Below are 17,670 nucleotides of genomic sequence, written 5' to 3'. Positions count from 1 at the left end.
TGAGACGGGAAGGAAAGAAGAACATAAACCTACTCTACAGCTTGCACCCTCCGGCCCGGTATAGAGGCGGTGCGCCTGCACCCCGGCGGGTGGTGCCCTAGCTACCTGGCCTTTCCCTCAATTTCTCCTCGTGCAGGGCACTCGGCACTCAGGAGGCCAAGCTGTCAGCAAGACGGGCCCCAGACTGTCTACAGCCACAGAAAAAATGGTGGAAGAGTCACCCTTGCCATTTCCAGAAAGAGCGATCTATGGCTTTCTTTGCCGTTAAGCTCCCAATTTTGGTGCACACTATATCTCATGTGGCCTTTTATTCCTGAATCTTGGTTGAACGCCTTAGGCTTAACCTATTGGCCTCAAAAATATCAGGCAGTTGCATCGCCTGTCTACCTCATTATTACTATAGCAATCCGTTACATAGTCTTATTTGGAATAAACATGATGAGTACCTCCCCACTCAACTCTATTCATGTAATCACAGATAACGATGCTAAAAATCAACAGCAGAAGAAATACCAAGAGGCCATCTAGCATTAGAAGATATTTCTATTAGTGAAGTAAACTAAATATTCCTTCTTACAACCAAGGAACTTCACACCAAAAATTGAATTGTATGTAGGCTAACATCAAGCATTTATTATTTTTGACATAATAATATTGATCATAATTATTCTATCTTTCTTATTAATATCCAGTATTGAAATGTAAAAAGAAAAAAAAGTAAGTTGAACGTCTCTTAGATTAAGTTCCATTAATATTGTAAATGTTCTCAAATATTAGACATTAATAGATAGAATACTGCATTACTATATAGATACAGATAACTTCATAGTACAACTACATATAGATACTATACATGAAAACTACATATATAGTATACTCTATAGTATAACATAGTATACTTGCAGAGAAGATCCACTTCTCAGTAACCCAATGAAATTCTGGAACCATTTATGCTGACAGTTTTCTTAGATATTGGCATTCAATACAATTTAAGTAGAACAATTAAACAGGAGCAGACAATTTGGGTTACACCATTAAGGCAGCAAAAAGCATGTTCCAATATACTATGAATTTTGTACACTGAAACACTGATAAGTTAGTTCTTGATTCAAAAAGAAAATAAGTTTCAGCTTCCTTTTGAAAAACAGGCATCATCATTGCTCGCTATCTATCTTCAGGTTTCTACCAAATCTTCAATAGGTTGCATGTACTCAGATCTGATAAGAATTGCACAGGCAGAAATGTTGAAAATTCATATGTATTGGCAACTTACGATAATCATTAAAAAGAGATTCAGGAGCAGCAGAGTCAAGATGGAGGAGTACACGGCACGAGCCTTGCCCCTGGCGCAATGTGGACCACTGTGGTGGGGTCTTTACGATGGGAGCCATAGGTGGTGGGATCTTTCAAGCAAAGGTTTTCGCAATTCTTGGGTGGGAGTAAACCACAGACTACGAGGGAATCTGACAGCTATTAGAACCAGGGCTCTGCAGTTGGGAGGTAGTTTTGCAGTTTGGGGAGGTCTGTTATCCATGATTGACTGCAGTATGGTTCAAGTCAAAGGGAAAGAAGACCCCTGGAACTGCATCACGAGTGGTGCCTTAACAGGAGCCATCCTGGCAGCAAGAAATGGACCAGTGGCCATGGTTGGGTCAGCTGCGATGGGTGGCATTCTGCTAGCTCTCATCGAAGGAGCTGGTATCTTGTTGACCAGATTTGCCTCTGCCCAGTTTCCCAACAGTCCTCCGTTTGCTGAAGACCCCCCCAGCTGCCTTCATCCCAGTTACCATCCTCACCTTTCAGGGACTATCAACAATACCAATAGGACCTCTCTCCCAGGACCTCCTTAACAGAATGAGCTGCGGTTCAAGGAAGGATTTCAGAAGATGAAGTTCAGTCTGTTTTTAAAACTGTAGGTGGGACAACTATGGCCAAATAGGCTATGAAGAGACATTTAGCACCTTCTTCTATTTAAGGGAATGGTGGGAGATCAATGGAACAGAATAGAAAGCCCAGAGATAAACCCACGCACATATGGTCACCTTATTTTTGATAAAGGAGGCAAGAATATACAATGGAGAAAAGACAGCCTCTTCAGTAAGTGGTGCTGGGAAAACTGGACAGCTACATGTAAAAGAATGAAATTAGAACACTCCCTAACACCATACACAAAAATAAACTCAAAATGGATTAAAGACCTAAATGTAAGGCCAGACACTATAAAACTCTTAGAAGAAAACATAGGCAGAACACTCTATGACATAAATCACAGCAAGAACCTTTTTGACCCACCTCTTAGAGAAATGGAAATAAAAACAAAAATAAACAAATGGGACCTAATGAAACTTAAAAGCTTTCGCTCAGCAAAGGAAAAGACGAAAACAAGATGAAAAGACAACCCTCAGAATGGGAGAAAATATTTGCAAATGAAGTAACTGACAAAGGATTAATCTCCAAAATTTACAAGCAGCTCATGCAGCTCAATATCGAAAAAACAAACAACCCAATCCAAAAATGGGCAGAAGACCTAAAGAGACATTTATCGAAAGAAGATATACAGATTGCCAACAAACACATGAAAGGATACTCAATATCACTAATCATTAGAGAAATGCAAATCAAAACTACAATGAGGTATCACCTCACACTGGTCAGAATGGCCATCATCAAAAAATCTACAAACAATAAATGCTGGAGAGGGCGTGGAGAAAAGGAACCCTCTTGCACTGTTGGTGGGAACGTAAATTGATACAGTCACTATGGAGAACAGTATGGAGGTTCCTTAAAAAACTAAAACTAGAACTACCATACCACCCAGCAATCCCACTACTGGCATATAACCTGAGAAAACCATAATTCAAAAAGAGTCATGTACCACAGTGTTCATTGCAGCACTATTTACAATGGCCAGGACATGGAAGCAACCTAAATGTCCATCGACAGATGAATGGGTAAAGAAGATGTGGCACATATATACAATGGAACATTACTCAGCCATAAGAAGAAATGAAATCTGAGTTATTTGTAGTGACCTAGAGTCTGTCATACAGAGTGAAGTAAGTCAGAAAGAGAAAAACAAATACCGTATGCTAACACATACATATGGAATTTAAAAAAAAAATAGTTCTGAAGAACCTAGGGGCAGGACAGGAATAAAGATGCAGACGTAGAGAATGGACTTGAGGACATGGGGAGGGGGAAGGGTAAGCTGGGAGGAAGTGAGAGAGTGGCATGGACATATATACACTACCAAATGTAAGATAGCTAGTGGGAAGCAGCCGCATAGCACAGGGAGATCAGCTCTGTGCTTTGTGACCACCTAGAGGGGTGGGATAGGGAGGGTGGGAGGGAGGCTCAAGAGGGAGGGGATATGGGGATATATGTATACGTATAGCTGATTCACTTTGTTATAAAGCAGAAACTAACACACCATTGTAAAGCAATTATACTCCAATAAAGATGTTTAAGAAAAAAGAAAAGATTCAAGTAGTTACATGGTAGAAGTTTTGTGTTCTAGTTTTTCTCATTTAAAAAGTTTCTCATTACCCCTTAGAGTTTGAATACAAAAAAATATTTCTAATACTTCCATCTAGGTCTATATAAATTCCCCTTAACTTCACTCTTTTCCTCTGTTGAAATCAAATGTGCATCTAGTTTACATAGGCACAGTATAGTACTAAGGCAACTAGTAAGTGCTCATATTTCATTCAGCAGATATTTATTACAAATATATGCAAACTTTGTATAAAGTGCTGGAGTACTAGGGATTGTGCAAAGATAAATAAAAAGGATAGTCAGCTTTCCTGGTTTGTAATTTAAGCAAAATGAATACAAATAAAATAAAATAGTAAAGAGAAGAAATGGAATGAAAGGGAATAAAATGATAAAGTGAAAAGGATTGGGAAATTATTTTTCTACTCTTGGCTCCTTCTTATGTGATTATCATACTGTTGTTCTACATTTTGCTAAATTACTATAAAAAGCTTAAAGGCAGAGTCTATCATATTTTTCACCATATCTTTAACATCTGCCATAGTGGAAAATATACATTCAAGTGAGTAAGTAAACAGTAAAATATCACACAGGAGAAACAAAATTCTATAAGCACTAAAACCAACACTATGAATGGAACTACCTCAAGTATTAAGGAATCAGCTTATTGTTATCTGAAATAAATGATGTAAATGTTTTCTCAAATTTTTATCTCAAAATTCACCATTTGTGCCTTTGAGGTGGGGGCTTCAGAAGTTAGAAATTACATTCTTAGTGGTATTTACAGCCAAAACTAAATCTTTCAACAGTAGTTCAGGCTGGATTTCTAGGTTTATCACAACAGGATGTAATTTTGTATATAAATATGCATGTGATTTTCTAAATATTAAAAGATTCTTCTCTAGTCATGTTCCTCATGGAGAAAGAGTCTGAGCAAAAACAAAATGCTGAAACAAGGCCCTTAGTTTTTAATTTGCTTTTACTGAGTGAGAGGGGATCCTGGTACCTAATTACCTAATCCCACTGGAAGAACTGGCATGCAGGAACTAGCAGCCCATGGTTGCTGGAGTTATGAAACCTGGAAAAAATAACATGAAACTCCTATGCTCAAACACACATATTTGCACATGGGCTGACTTCCATCCAGTAGACAGCCCAGACCTCTTTAGAAATTGCAGAGTAAATCAGGAAATTAGCTCCAAGGATTATGCGCTTCTGCTCTGCTTCAGGGGCCCCAATTCACATCATAATGGTTCTGAGAAGTTTTCGTGACCAAACCCAAGAACAAGGAGGCAGAAGACCTGAAGGCTCGCAAATGACCCATCCACGCTCTTCTGTGGAGACAGAACAGTTGCTATCCAACACCCTCGGAGGAATGCGGATGATCTGTTCAGGACTGAACTGCTTTGCCCTCATTGTATGTAAATTATTCATTACCCCCTCCTTTTGCACATTTTGCCCTCCATTCTCCCTGCTTACTTCACCACTTTTTCTCTGAGCTACCTTAATTGCCTTGTGCTTTGCTCCCTTCAGAAACTTAAAAAGGAAACTAGATTCATTAGCCAAATAACAGAATCATACATTTCTTTTTGATATACTGGGGATTAGGGAAGATGTTTTGGGATTTCTCTGATATTCAGCTTTTTAGAAAACAATTCCTTAAATTATTGTTTTAAATATTTGAACTGCTTCGTCTAACTTTCTCTGATAGCACGCTAACATTAGACTAAAACATGGAACGTTTTGAAAACCTATTTCTGTTGTCAGTGCTTCCACATGAACAGCAGGGGGCAATAGCATACCAAGAATTGTGGAAACTGTCTCAGGCTCTAAGAAACACTGTTGAATTGCTGCACTGGGTCTGTGTACCCCAACGCGATGATCTCAGCTCTCAGATGAAGTCTTTTGTTTTGTGTCCTATTTTACAATGCACTGTTCAGTTTTCTATGAGTTGTGACTTATTCAGACAGCATTTCACTGACAGTTTAGCTTAAGAAAAAAAAAAAAAAAGGTGAAGGAGAAAAAAAGAAAGAGCAAAGAGAAAATTAAAGTGCAGCAAAATGAAACACAAGAAGACAAGGAAGAAGTAATCCTGCATGTATTGAAAGTTTGTCCCTTCTCTGTTCCCATCCACTGGAATCTTAAACATTGTTTTCCTGGATTACAGACTTAATTCACCCTTAACCCTTCCCTCATAGATACATCCATTTCATTCTACCTTCTCTGTCATACAGTTTTCTGTTAAAACAACATATTTCTTTATAAAAAAAACAAACTGTTTTAAGCTGAATACTTTTTAGAAGAATTCAAAAAACTGTGCTGTGTGCTGGCCTTTGGTCAAGCGTCTCTGTATAGAATTTTAATGTTTTTCTGCTTTTTAAACATTTATTAGTCAAGATACATTTCATTGCTATGTTTCAATAAAGTTATTCCCCTGTAAATTCACGCCTTCATCTAAACAGCAAAAAGCTGAAGTTCTGAAGCTATATCTGATGAGTTTGGGGGTAGAATATAAAGTAGAAACTGGAACATCAGAGATTTGAGGAATATATTCAAGGATCATTTCCAGTGCATTGGAAGGTGTTTCAGCAGAGATTAAACTATTTCATGCATAATTTGAGTTGCACCCCAAAATATAAAACCCATAAGACTGGCTTCTTTCTCCTACCTAGGCTGGAATTCCCAGAGTTACTAATGCATTCCCAGAGTTATTAATTTATGACTGTGGGATGGCAGAAGTAATATTATTTCAACATCTGGCACTAAAATTCCTCGTCAAGGGATAGTCCTTTCCCTCCCTGAGACTGAGGGCCCTATCTGATACCCTCGACTTTATCCCCTCTGGCCTGTCTCCTACTATTCTCCTGCACACAGCGCTCCAGTCACACCAGCCTCCTTGCTGTTCTCTGAAAACACACCAAGTAATCTTGTTGTGCCTCCGAGCCTTGCTGTTCTCTCAGTCAGGGTAGGTCTTAGCCCACTTATCCAAACGACTCATTCCTTCACCTACTTCAAGAGTTTGTGCGAAAGTCACTTTCTCCCTGAGGCTCTCCCTGACCACCTACTTAAAATAGAAAACTCCCCCCTTGCGTTTCCTACTCTCCTCCCCCTCCTTTATCTTCCTCAATAGCACTTATCATCATCAAATATTATATGCTACATTTTACGTATAATAAAGATGAGCTACTGAAATCAAACATATCTACCAACAGAGGGCTTAACCCCCTATTAAAAGGACAAAACGGTTGATTCCAAAGCAAAACCCAACTCTTTGCTGCACATAAAAGACAAAGACACACCTACAACAATTCAGAAATGCTAACAATGAAAGGATGCACAAAGGTATACCAAGAAAACACAAATACAAAGAAAGAATTGAGATTTTGAAATCCAACTAAGTAGAATTTAGACCCAAACCTATTACCAAGTCAAAGAGCACTTTACAAATGCTAAATGCTACAATTCACAGTGAAAATAAAATATTTATGAAAGATATGCAGCAAATAACACAGTAGCTTCTTTCATTTAGCAGAAACTACAAGAGACTCAAAGAGACTAGAAATACATAAATAATAGCAGACTTTAGTATACTTCCCTTGGTCCAAGACCAAAAATGGTACCAAAAAACATTTATAATAATTGACTCCATAATTACAGAAACATCTATACTTCAATAAATTACATAAAGAAAAGTACAAATAATATTCTCCATCAACAAGATGATAAAAGTATGAATCCATAACAATCAAAACATAAGAAAATCTTCCCACTGTGAAATTTAAAATTTTTCTATTAAACTTAGCTTGTCTCAAGGAAAAAATAACAACTGATCATGAAATTTTCTAGAAAAAAATAATGAAAACATGATATCAGAGTTTACAGGATACTGCTAAAGAGTGTTTAGAAAAAGATTCATAGATTTAAATATTTGTATCAATAAAAATGAGAGAAAATGAGTTAGACATTAGACTCAAAAAGTTAGAAATATTTAAGACTTGCTTTTTTTTTCTCCCCACTTTGGACTTAATTTTCTTTTTAATTAAGCAACCTAGATTTGAAAACAACCTGAAACAAATAAACCTAGCTGTATCAAACTGCATTTAGCACTTTTATAATTCATTATAGCATTGGTTCTGTTATTTTGAAACTAACATATATTATGGGAAAAAGTAAATAAGCAATTACGTTAACATTATTAGGAACCATGCTTTTCAGCAGAAAAGAGATTCAATATAAAATTAAATAAGTAAAAAATTCTATAACCTTTCATTAGAATTGGAGTATCAGCACAAGTTTATGATTTATTTTTCTTTGAAAAACCACATATTTCCTAGATCTTGTATTTAAAAGTCCGAGAAGTAACAACAAGCCTTTTAGCCATGAACATCCTACGTGCACAGATTGTGGTCACCAAATACCATTTTCACTGAAAGCAATGAAGCCTCCTTTGAGAAATGGCTGATTCTAGGTCTGGAGCAGTAAATGAGACTGTTGCAATACGAGACTGGGACTCTTAAAGTATCCAAAAGCAAGGAAGCTATCAAGACATTTGCAGTTATCAAATGAACATAGAAGCCAAAGATGGGCATTTGAGCTTTAAAATGAATAATCACTGCAATTATATAAAAGCGTAAATAGAGATGCCAATAGAATCAATGCAAAACTAGAAGCAATAGGAAATTCAATATGAGAGCGAGATACAAAATTGCATGTAGAAATCGATGTCTTCATATATTTAAGCAATAAGCAATTATAGGGGAAAATAGAAGAGATGACCCCATTTACATTACCAACAAAAATGAAAAAATATCCTAGGAGTAAATGTTATAGGAACTGTGCAAAACCTATATGAGAAAAACTTTAAAGCTTTCCTTTAAAGCTTAAAGATAGAAAACTGTGACTTGAATATAAGGAAAAATAAACTTTTCTCCTCAATTGAATAATGCAAAATCATAAATTAATGCCAATTTTCAAAGTATTTTTTATGCAGCTAGTTTCTGTAGTTTACACGGAAAAAATAAATAAGCAAGATTATTTCCCCCCAAAACAGGAAATCAAAATAAGAAAACAGCAATAAGGCAGGCCTAGCTCTACCAGATATTGGAACATATTATACAGTTTCTATAATTAAAACAGTATAATATTAGCACTTAAGTAGACAATCAGATCAATAGAAAAAACAGTAAATATAGATGTAGAGCCACGTACCATGTGGAAATTTATGTATGTGATAAAAGTGGTATCTCAAATCACTGCTAGATAAATGGGCTTTTGAAAATTAAATGTTGTTAGAACAGCTAAATAGGTCTGTGAAATAGAAAACATCGGATATAACATCACCTAAGTGGAATTCCAGCCAGAAAAGCCAAAAAATTCAACGTCAATCTTTCAATGAGGACCAATTTGAGTATCCAAATTGAAGGATATTCTGGAAAACCACTGGTCTGAACTTTCCCAAAAAAGTCAATGCCAGAAAAAAAAAACAACCAGCAAAAAAGGCTGAGGAAGTAGTCTAAACTGAAGGAAGCTCAAGAGACTTGATGACTAAAATCAATACGTGATCCTTGTTATATCCTGGATTTTTATTCTACAGACAACAACAGGGTAAGCAAGGATTTGGGGTGGCGTGGGGGGACAATGGAGGAAATTCTAACATGGACTGTATATTAACTAAGAGTAATGTAACAACGTTTAGTGCATTCCGCCTCCCCGGGTCTGAAAAGCCTAGGGAAACATTTCCTAAAGACACAGTACTGTGATCCTATAGGCCAGTAGCCGCAGTTGGGGCGATTTTGCCCTGCCCCGCCCTCCCCACACCCACGTGATAATGTCTGAAAACATTTTGGGTTGTCACAAGTTGGGGAGGGGAGGGCCGGGTGCTACTGGCATCCAGCAGCGTGTGAAGGCCAGGAGTGCTACTGAACACTGTACAACGCCCACGACAGCCCCACTCCCCTCACTACAAAGAGACTTCACGCCAGAATCAACAGCGCCACAGTTGATAAACCTTGATGTAGGAGAAACCCTTATTCTCAGGGGATAGTACTGCGATATTAGGCTGAATTAAATGAAATGGTCTTCCGCGCAGGTCAAATATTGGTAACATTTAAGGGTGAAGGGTTATGACGTCCACAACTCACTCTCAAATTGTTCAGCAAAACACACTGTACATGTCCTTCCGCCCTGCTTTCCTCCTCCCTCTGGTACCGAAGCAGGGTAGTACTCCTCCTAGAGCGGACGGACCCGCCGAGCCTGCGCGGTGGGAGGACCCTGCGAGCGACCACTGCGCAGGCGCTGGGTGGCAGCCGCGCCCACGCGGCGCGTCTCCAAAAGTTAACAGAGGTGGGGCAGACCTCGCAGTCACCTTGGCTGCCTGGAGCAGAGGAGAGAAGAGAAAGCTCCCGAGGGGGCTCCGCTGTCTTCTCCAGGAGTGAAAACGCTGCTTTCCCAGTTGAACCCCGCCCCGCTCCTCTGCGATCCGCTGCGGGCTGCAGGGAGCATCGCTTATCCTTTGGAGCCCTCTGCCAGGAAGAGCCCGTTGCGTGCGGCCCCTGGTGCCTGGCCATTCCCGTGCAGGCTGGATTCTCCAGAGGTGATCACGCTCTCCTTAGTGGATTCTGACTTCCTTTCTGACGAGCCTGGGCAGTACTACAGCTCGTGACCACTGACTGAAAATGCCCGGGCAGGCTCATTCCACACCGGGCTTCTCGCCAACAAGAGCTTACCCAGGTAACATTTTTAAATACCTTAAAAATTTTCAGCCTAGAGTTTCTTAATCAAGTTGACAGACTTTTTCTGTAAAAAGCCAGATAGCAAATATTTTAGGATTTGCAGGGCAGGAACAGTCGTCTCTGTCGCTTGCCTTTTTTTTTTTTTTTTTTAAACAACCTCATAAACATGTAAGAAAAAAAAAAACGCGCTCTTAGCTTCGGGCTTTACAAAAACATGGGGATTACTCTGATTAGATTACAGTCTTTCAGTTTACCCAGCACGGAGGCTAGAGCTTCAGTCTCTGGTCCAACCACAGTTTTGCAGTAAAGACTCAGGTTCCAGGAGGACCACGACCCACCGGGCTTACTGGGCGCCACCTACTGAGGCTTAGTTTACCATCTTTTGGGCCCCTACACCTGCACCTCTGCTCTTCTCTACTGAGTGGCCGTTGAGTTCCTGGCAGTCAGGAGGGCTGCCAGGAAACCCCCAGAAACCCAGAAACCCCCAGAAACCCCCAGACAAGCAGCCACACCCTCCTTCACTCTAAAATGACAGTCCCTTCCTATCTGGGAGCAAAAACCAAAGTCCTTACACTGTGATTAAATTAGTATAAACAATACAAGAAGATCTCAGACAATTGTATTTATATAGCATGTTTTCTGTTGATAGATGTAATATATTTATGTCCACTCTGGTAATTTGGAAAATACTGTAAAGCATATGGACAAAAATTAAAATTCAGCATACTCCCAACCCACAAAAATGAACTATCAAAATGTTTATGTATTCTAGTCCAGCTTTTCAATGCATATTAATAGGACAATTTACTGAACTGGATTTCTAAAAAATTTTTCTTAATAAACTTTTGTTGAATTACAAAATCCAAAAATGTGGTGAAACTGTATAAATATACAGTTCAATAAACTTTCAAAGACTGACTGACACAAACATAACCTTGCAGCTGCCACCCAGATCAAGAAATAGAGCGTGCCTAGCTAGCTCCTCCAGCCCCTGCTCAGTCAAGGGCAACTTCTCCCCAAATATAACCATAATCAAAAGATTAGTTTTGTCTTTCCTTTAATTTCACATGAAATGAATTATTCAGTAAATATTCTGTAGTATTTTATTTCTTTCACTCCATATTACATTTGAGATTCATCCATTGTTGCATGTAACAGGTCTGTATTTTATTTTATGCTGTATGGCATTTAATTGTGTGAATATGCTGCAGTTTATCGTTTATACTGTTATTTTTTTTAATTTCAGCTATATTAAGGTATAATTCCTATACCATACAATTTTCATCCACTTAAAATGTAGAGTTTAATGTTTCTTTAGTATATTCACAGGTAAGTGCAACCATTGACAGGCACAGTCTGTTTTAGAACATTTTCATCACCTCAGAACAACTCCATATTCTTTAGCTGTCACTCCCCTACCCTGCATGCTCTCCAGCCCTAAGCAACCACTAATCTATTTTTTGCCTCTATAGATTTGCCTATTCTAGATAGTTCATAAAAATGGAGTCATATGTCTTTTGTGGCTGGTCCCTTATACTGATCCTGAATATTCATGTTATTTCCAGGTTTGGAGCTATTGCAAATAATACTGCTGTGAACATTACTATACTTATCAGCATATTATGCGTATCTAAAGCTATATATGTATCACATAGATACATATTTCTCTTGGGATATATACCTAAAAGTAGAATAGCTCCGACATAGGTTATATTTATGGTTAGCTATAGTTGACAGTGCCAAACAATTGTCCAAATTTACACTCCCACCAGCAGCGTGTGAGACTTTTCATTGCTCCACACCCTCACCAACATTGGTGGTTGTGTGGTTTCAGTTTACACTTCTTGATGACTAATGAAAAAAAGCACCTTTTCATGTAATTATTAGTCGTTTGAATATCCCCTTTAGTAAAATGCCTTTTGGGTCTTTATTCCATTTTTGGTGAGGTCTTTTTCTGTTGGATTTATAGTGAGTCCATTTTCATTTATGAGTACTGCAAACAAACAAAAACACTTTTCCTAATCTGTGACTTGCATTTTAACCATCTCATTGTTAAATTTTAATGGCTGTAAATTTTAAATTTTTATTGAAGTCTAAACTTTTCAATCTTCTTTTATGGTTAGTACCTTTGCTATTCCTAAGAAACCATTGCCTACATGGACCTTCTCCTATTTTACCATCTAAAAACGTAATGTTTGGGGGACTTCCCTGGTGGTCCAGTGGTTAGGACTCCACGCTTCCACTGCAGAGGGCAAGGGTTTGACTCCTGGTCAGGTAACTAAGATCCCACATGCCACAAATTTAAAAAAATAATAAATTAAAAATAAAAACGTAATGTTTTTCTTTGAATCTTTAAATCTACTAACCACGTAGAACTGATTTTGGAGTACGGTGTGCAGTTAAGTGTTAATTTTTTTTTCATATAGCTATCCAGCTGACCCAAGTGCTCTTCTTGAAAGACTATTCTTTTCCCACTGCCCTGCAGTGTCACCCTTCTCATAAATCAATAGAAACATAAATCAGTACAGATACTGGAATTAATAGACAAGGTCTTTAGCCATGATAAACATGTTAAGGAATCTTACTAAAACAAGATGTAATATGTGAAGAAGTAGAGAATTTCGAGAGAGATACAGGTAATATTTTTTATGAGATGCAAATCCTACAACTGAAAAATATAATAATCTGAAATTATTTGATAGGTTATCAGTAGGTTGGACACAGTCATGAAAGCATCATTAAACTTGAAGACAGGTTGCTAGAAATCATCCAAATATAAGTGCACTGAGAAAAAAATATTTTAAATAAACAAAGCATCAGTGACTGATGGAACAGTGTCAAATGGCCTAACATACATGAAATTGAACTCCTGAAAAGCAAGGAGAGAGAGCCTGGAGCAGAAAAATATTTGAAAAAATATTAGCAAAAGCTTTCCAAAATTGATCAACTATATTTTATCCAGGACATTTACTTGTTTTCAGTGGGGAGTGGATCCCAATAACCTAGCTTACCATGAATGGAATTTAGAAGTTAGCATAAATAAAGTTTTACATCTACACGAATGAGCAGCAGGGCATTTTAAAGACACACAAAATGTGGAAGAATACTCTGTTGGGTGGAAGTGTCCCGAACACTACTGTACTTTGAGCATAAATGTTGCCTACACACTAAAGCCCATAGTACCACCCCAATCATAGTAATACCAAAATGTCCCCCCAGTTTTTCAGAATATCCCCTCAGTGCATAGTATGGCCCTACATCCATCGAGAACCCCTCTCTCACATGATCTCCCACTGCCTGCTTTCCTCCTTGCCCCATGCCCTTTCTAACCTCATCTCTAATGCTCACATCTCGCAAACCACACTGGCATCTTTCCATCTCAGGGCTTTTGGGATGGCTTTTCTCACTTCCTGAATGGTTCTCCCCCAGACATCCATATGACTGACTCTTTTCTCCTCCTCAGGTCTTTGTTCAAACGTCATTTTCTCAGTAAGAAATTAAACAAAACAAAACAAAAAACTTGGAGGTTCATTCCCCCATCCCCAGTTTATTTTTATATGAAGCCTTTATTTGAAATGCTATGTATTTTAATTATTTTATTTCCTTACTGTCTCACTTTCCCCACCAGTAGAATATAAGTTCTGGTGAAGACAGAGGGGGATTTACCAATTTTGTTCTCTGTAGTGTCTTCAGTACCTTAAATGAGTAAAAGATTATAACTGATAACATTTTTCTCAGGGCTGGCATGTGGGCAACCTTAATTTATTCCTAATAACCTCCAAATCTTTCAAGATATTTGTTCAGTTTTTCATGAATAAGAAAGTCCTGACAGTATTCCAGTAATTTTTTAATGTTTAAGGTATGTTTGAGCGTCTTAGCAAAAAGGATTACGGCAGTAAAAGCTCCAGCTTTTTACCAAAGAGAATAAGAAATGTGATATGGTTGTTTCCAAAGCAACGAAAAGCTTTACCTCATTAAGTAGACTGAGGGTTTCTCCTTATTAGAAATATTAGAAATATCCAATCAAATAGCTGAGGGCTGCCTCGCAAAGAAAAAGCACTTAGAGCTGTCATCACAAAGAAATTTGCCTATTCAATTGTAAGCTAATTTGTACCAACTTCTTTCTTCAGGCGTTCAGGCATCAGGATCGATGATGAACTTTCAAAAAGGAAAAGGATGGAAAATCATCGAACTTACCATGAACTGTGCTCCCTTAAGTGTTTCCTCATAGCATGTGCAGAGTCAAGGGAAATTATATTCCTGTATTATTTAGTCTACCAACAACCTATTTACCTACGGTCTTAATCTGGGTTATTCTTGAAAGTAGAGCCTGAGACAAAGGTAGACACATTCTATTTTGGGAATGTGATCCCAGGGAACAGGAATGAGACAGAGGGGAGTGAACAGGCGGAAAAGGGAAAGTCCAAGCAAAACAAGGTAGTGTTATTGAGTGGTCCACTAGTGTTCATGGCTACTTAGTGCAGAACCTTCCCAGGATTCTTAACAAACTTTGGCTCAGAACAGTCTGCCTGAGGGACGAAAAGAAGAAGGATTTATGTCTCAGCAGCTATCACCTGTGTGCTGAGGGCTGCTCGCGTGGGGCACTAACTCCCCCATGAGGAGACCCTCACTGGTGCTACAGCATCACAAGTGCTGCAACAGAGAAGCTTTGGGACAGGAAGCTAGATTCCTGACGCAAGCCTGAGATGAGGCACCGTCAGCACAGAGCGGGATGAAACCTGCCCAGAGCTGTTCACCAAAGCTGCGGCTGGAATCGGAGGTGGAAGAGATGGGAGACAGTGCACAGGAGGCATCTCAGAAGCCTATAGAATGTGTTGTTAGCCTTGTCTAAATCCATATTCTCTCTTCTTTCTATCATCAAAATTTCACTGTCCAGAACAAGGTTGGCAGAAGGGTTAAATAGGAAGGTTAAATGTACTTCCTAGAAGCTGTATGTTAACAGTTTTAACCTGAGTGACACTTATAAGAAATAGGAAGTGACCCTAGAACTTGGAAAATTTTTAAATTATTCTACTTGAAACATTTTACCATTGGATAACAATATTAGATATCTTCTAAACTCATGTAATCTCAGAAGTAATCATGAATTGTTTGGAGAAATAAAATTAACCATTTCTTATATTTCTATGAGCTTTATAAATCAGTGTCATTAATTTTTCCTAAGATATTGTTTTCTACTGTCACATAGACTAGTGATACAGAGCTTACAACCAACAAAGGAAAAACTGGTAGAAACACAGGAAGGAAAAATGTTGGAATAATTTCAATAACCTAAAGGGTTGGCATTAATATTGGCTGGAATGGGGGAGGCAGGGGGGAAACTGCACATTTTGACCTGGGGTTCCTCTTTTGAAGTTCCATTTTACCAGAAATAATTTTCTCTCTGCCTACATCCATGTGACGTCATTATCATCCTCACTTGTTTGGTCTGGAATTGCCACCAGTAGGAATAAACTTTTGAGTTATTTAATATGGATCGAGGGCTTCCCTGGTGGTGCAGTGGCTAAGAATCTGCCTGCCGATGCAGTGGACACGGGTTCGAGCCCTGGTCCCGGAAGATCCCTCATGCCGCAGAGCAACTAAGCCCGTGGGCCACAACTACTGAGCCTGCGCTCTAGAGCCCGCGAGCCACAACTACTGAAGCCCACGCGCCTAGAGCCCGTGCTCCGCAACAAGAGAAGCCACCGCAATGAGAAGCCCGCGCACCAGAAAAAAGACCCGACGCAGCCAAAAATAAATTAATAAATTTATTTTAAAAATATATGGATCGAGCTCCTACTATTTGCTATGTATTGGCACACTGCATATGAGTAAGACATAATATAAAACATTACATCCAAACATTTCAGAGCAGTCCTGCTGAGTTGAGGAGACAAGGGTTAGTATCGAGTGGGACAAGTGTCTTGAATTTCAGGGCAGAGTATCAGTAAGGAAGAAGGTATGCAGAGAAAAGATTTCCAGAAATTTGCATATGGATCCCTCTGTGCCCATTGCTGAACACTGAACAATTCCCAAAACTAGCACAGGAGTGGGAAACATTTAACTTCCATCCAGCCATAGTGAGGTGTCCTCACGGAGAACTCCACACCAGGAAGGTTACATCTTACATAAGTAGGGCTAAACTAGCATGACAATAAAATCTAGACTTGCTCAAAAGACAAGCCTCAGTAACATGAAGCTGATCCTCAAGTAACTTAACTACCTGCCAGAACCAAGTCCAAATTTGTTAGTTCAGGTCCTCCAAGAAGCACATGCAAATATGGAATTAGATTTACAAGAGCTGTACTTGGGGAAATGCCTGTAAGGGTTGAAATAGAGAGGAAGCCAGAGGAGTAGAGTCTTCAGACTGCCTAACATGTCTGACCCCTTTGAAAGAAAGAGAGAAGGAAGGAGGGTTGAGTAGCAAGGGTCCCAGACTGCAGCATAATTCCAGGAAGGTTTAAGGTCAGAATTTGCCTCTCAAAGGAGTTCCTACCTCACAGGAATGGGCGTGTGTTAAGATACCTGCTCAGTGGTTGTTCCAGTGGAAATGACCCATGGGAAATGTAGCCTAAGCATGAAAATAATGGATCCAGAGAGCAGCTGGGGCCCTCAGGTATGCTACTGTCTGCAATAGATCTGGGTAATGTACTTCCATGGCTCTGTAGTCCACGCCTTGTGCTGCCGAGCTCAGGGAGTGAGGCCTCCGTGGTCCCTGTGGGCCTATCTTCCTGGGGGAAACTGAGAAGAAGGAGGTGGTAACGTTAGATGAACTACATCCCCTCTCTCGGCAGTTGATCTCAGGGCTACAAGTGGTCCTCAGCCTCTCCTTCCTCCACTATCCATTTTGGGTTCCCATCACACTTATCAATCGTCTCAGCAGTTCTTGGCGGTTTACCTGATGATGTGATGCAAATTTTCATCACATCTAAGGGTCTGAGCTTTTAGTGACCATGCCCTTCTTAGGTTGGGTTTGCCACGCGTGTCTGTTCACAGTTACAGTAGGGCGAGGGAGGAACAGGAGGCACCAAGTGCCTCACCTGGAATCCACACATATGCCTCCCTGTGCCATTGTGTAAAAGCAGCCCGACCTGCTCATCATGTGAATATGCTGACTCCTCACCTGCATACCCCTGGGCACAAGGAGTACAAAGCGCCCTAATGGCAATTATTTCTTGTAGCTCAATGGGACCCTTACCATAGCCCCTGGCAAGAGTATCCCCACTTTGGGAACCAGGGCCTCAGCTTAGAGAGGGCAGAGTTGCGGGGCAGGAAGCATGCATGCTTCCAATAAGAAGTCATTGGGAGTGCTGTAAATGAGGCCACTCCTCTGCCATCCCATTTGACTCTCATAATCCTCCTACTGGGGACACAGCACCATAGAGGTCTCTGGTTTAATGAATACACTGTATCCTAAAGGATAACATCCCAACCTTTCAGAATGCTG

The 17,670-nt window shown here is 39.5% G+C and overlaps 1 long non-coding RNA gene and 2 pseudogenes across 1 annotated transcript; all 3 read left to right on the top strand.

Annotated features, from left to right (window-relative positions):
- The first annotated feature begins 205 nt into the window (after positions 1-205).
- Positions 206-605, top strand: LOC103002043 (phosphatidylinositol N-acetylglucosaminyltransferase subunit P-like; annotated as a pseudogene).
- A 600-nt stretch (positions 606-1,205) lies between these two features.
- LOC103012432 (mitochondrial import inner membrane translocase subunit Tim17-A-like) lies at positions 1,206-1,825 on the top strand (annotated as a pseudogene).
- Positions 1,826-9,710: 7,885 nt separating this feature from the next.
- LOC103001862 (uncharacterized) lies at positions 9,711-15,365 on the top strand. Its single transcript, XR_451432.2, has 2 exons — positions 9,711-10,221; positions 14,354-15,365. It is a non-coding gene; the product is annotated as an uncharacterized LOC103001862 (long non-coding RNA).
- Positions 15,366-17,670: the final 2,305 nt, after the last annotated feature.

The sequence above is a fragment of the Balaenoptera acutorostrata genome, chromosome 4 (genome assembly GCF_949987535.1).
Source record: "Balaenoptera acutorostrata chromosome 4, mBalAcu1.1, whole genome shotgun sequence".
Taxonomy (NCBI): Eukaryota; Metazoa; Chordata; class Mammalia; order Artiodactyla; family Balaenopteridae; genus Balaenoptera; species Balaenoptera acutorostrata.
Note: the sequence above shows the minus strand (reverse complement) of the source record. Positions and strands in the feature narration are given on the sequence as shown.